This window comes from Myodes glareolus, chromosome 21, assembly GCF_982192425.1.
Source record: "Myodes glareolus chromosome 21, mMyoGla1.1, whole genome shotgun sequence".
Lineage (NCBI taxonomy): Eukaryota > Metazoa > Chordata > Mammalia > Rodentia > Cricetidae > Myodes > Myodes glareolus.
Genome location: NC_142046.1, coordinates 36,930,070 through 36,932,992, shown reverse-complemented (window position 1 = coordinate 36,932,992; position 2,923 = coordinate 36,930,070). Strand labels below are relative to the sequence as shown.

The 2,923-nt window shown below is 37.8% G+C and overlaps 1 pseudogene; it reads left to right on the top strand.

Annotated features, from left to right (window-relative positions):
* The first annotated feature begins 1,882 nt into the window (after positions 1-1,882).
* Positions 1,883-2,387, top strand: LOC125394912 (large ribosomal subunit protein uL23 pseudogene; annotated as a pseudogene).
* The last annotated feature ends 536 nt before the right edge of the window (positions 2,388-2,923 follow it).

Here is a 2,923-nt window from a genome sequence, read left to right as displayed (position 1 = left end):
TGAAGGTGGAGATTAACAGTTTCTTGTCACACATTTTCAGCCACTTTTTTGCTTTTTTCTGCCATCAATGGTTTGAAACGAAAACACGGACTCCCATGAACATCAAGACATTTATTATTATTGAGGATAAAAAGAATCCAGAAAATGCAGTTACTTCCAATATATTAAACATGATAGAAGTTGTCAAAGACATTTAAATGATCAGGTTCAAAGCCTGTACAAACAGATTGTGTCCAGAAGAGGTGTGAGCACCTACAAAACATTGGTAATTTGTGAGGCCTTAAAAGGACAGGGGTATCTTCCTCACTACTCTTACAATTCATTTCATTCACCTATTCCTGCCAATAAAATGTACTAACTTCAATGACTAAAATTTGAGAATTATAGCAAATTTTGACTTTGTAATACACCTCATGAATTTCTTCAAAACATCAAAAGAGTTGTTGAGATGTTTTCCTTGAATTTTATCAATAGAAATGTCTTGGAAGTCTAGTTTTCAAATTACATAAATATAAATTACACTTTACAGTGAATGCACTTGGTGAGCTAAAATCTACTGCCCTAAATTGTACTTGATAAGATCATTCTTATCCAGGTATTAGTGGCACAAACCTTCAATCCCAGCACTCAGGAGGCAGAGGCAGATGGATTTTTTTTTAGTTCAAGGCCAGCCTGGTCTAAAAGAGCTAGTTCCAGGACAGCTAGTGCTGTTACACAGAAAACCCTGTCTCAAAAAAAAAAAAAGAAAAGAAGAAAGAAAGAAAATAATATACCTATTACTAGGCTGTTATGAGCCCATTTGTGCCTAGTTCTTTGCCTATATGATTCATTTAAAAATCTTTGAACAACTTAGGAAGTTGCTGAAACTGCTGGGTAGAGTGTTAACTGTATAGTTCTGATGGAGGAGGGTTGTCTGTCTATTGTTACTTTCATTGGTTAATAAAGAGACTGCCTTGGCCTTTTTGATAGACCAGCCCTTAGGTGGATGGAGTAGACAGAACAGAATTGTGGGCGAGAGAAAGCAGAGGCAGGCAGTCTCCATGACTCTCTTCTCTGAGACAGCTGCAGGTTAGAATCCTCCTGGTAAGCCACCACCTCACGGTGAGACACAGATTATTAGAAATGGGTTAGATCAATATGTAAGAGTTAGCCAATAAGAGGCTACAGATAATGGGCCAGGCAGTGTTTAAATGAACACAGTTTCCCTGTAATTATTTCGGGTGTAAAGCTAGCCAGGAGCCGGGTGGCGGGACACAGCCCGCCATTCCTTTCAACATAGTTCAAGTTTCATGTAAGATGGATTGCCATGGCATGATTTCAACCCAAGACTTGTAAGACATTGAACATTTCTCTGACCTGCATACAAACATTTTAAGCAAGTTACGTATTTTCAGCGTTCTTTCTTTTATGTAATTACCATGAAACTCATTACACAATTCTATCTGTAGAACAAATCTAAGTATTGAAACATCAGTAAAATTCAGTAATCTAGATATGTGTCAATCAAAATAGTACAGTGAAAAGTATGTTAGATTACTAGTTAATTCGTCACTTGATACTTCTTAAAAAAAATTGAATAATGGTGTCTCTAATATACTTAAAACATAACAATTAGCTATAAAAGTATCTTTTGTCTTTGAAGAGGGACTTCTTGAACAAAAACTATGTTATAATGTTTTGTCTATTTATTTTTTATTATCATACACATTACATTAAGCTAACCAAAAAAGATTTCAAAATCTCAGTCATTTAGTTTGTATGATACACTCTCTAGTCATTTGAGAACTAATTAAGTCATGAAAACTGATTATTCTTTAAGGGATATTATCTGTTGTATTTGAGAACACAGATTTGTCCATTAAGAATGGTAAAATGGGTCAAGATGGCGCCTAAAGCGAAGAAGGAAGCTCCTGCCCACCCCCCCCCCCCAAAGTCGAAGATAAAGCGAAGGCCTTGAAAGCCAAGAAGGCAGTGCTGAAAGGCGTCCACAGCCACAAAAAGAAGATCCGCACATCGCCCACTTTTTGGCGGCCCAAGACTCTGCGGCTATGAAGGGAGCCTAAATACCCCCGGAAGAGCGCGCCCAGGAGGAACAAGCTTGACCACTATGCCATCATCAAATTCCCCCTGACCACCGAGTCAGCCATGAAGAAGATAGAAGACAACAACACATTGGTGTTCATTGTGGACGTCAAGGCCAACAAGCACCAGGTCAAACATGCTATGAAGAAACTCTATGACATTGATGTGGCCAAAGTCAACACCGTCATAAGGCCCGACGGAGAGAAGAAGGCATATGTTCGGTTGGCTCCTGATTATGATGCTCTGGATGTTGCCAACAAAATTGGAATCATCTAAACTGAGCCCAGCCGGCTAAATCTAAATATACAGTTTTTCACCATAAACAAAAAAAAAAGAATGGTAAAATGTTAATTTGCAATGCTGGTGGATGTACATAAACTAAGCAAGGAGTTGGGAAAATGGTCTTTAGCTATTGATCTATTGATCTTGGAAATTTAGACAGCAGTCAAAGTTACCAGATAGTCAATAAAATAAAAGGAAGGTTAAAATAAAGAATCAGGAGAGCCGGTGAAAGAGGGTTAACACCTTTAACTATCTGAAAATGCCACATATATGCTGATAAGCAAGTCTCCTGCTGATCTGAACAAAATTTATGAAAGACAACACATGATGCATATTAACATGTCATGACTTTGAACATTCAGGATTCTGAGTTCCTAGGATAAAAACATGTAGTAACAATAATTGATGGCAAGGGCAATAGTCTTACTCAATAAAGGGATAGCTGGGGGCCAAGAAGGTGGAAGCTGCTTTAATCATGTCTTCCCACAAGCACTTCAAATTGAAGATATCAAATAAATCTACCAGCACAGACTATGTGAGAAAATAAGTTCAGACTTTT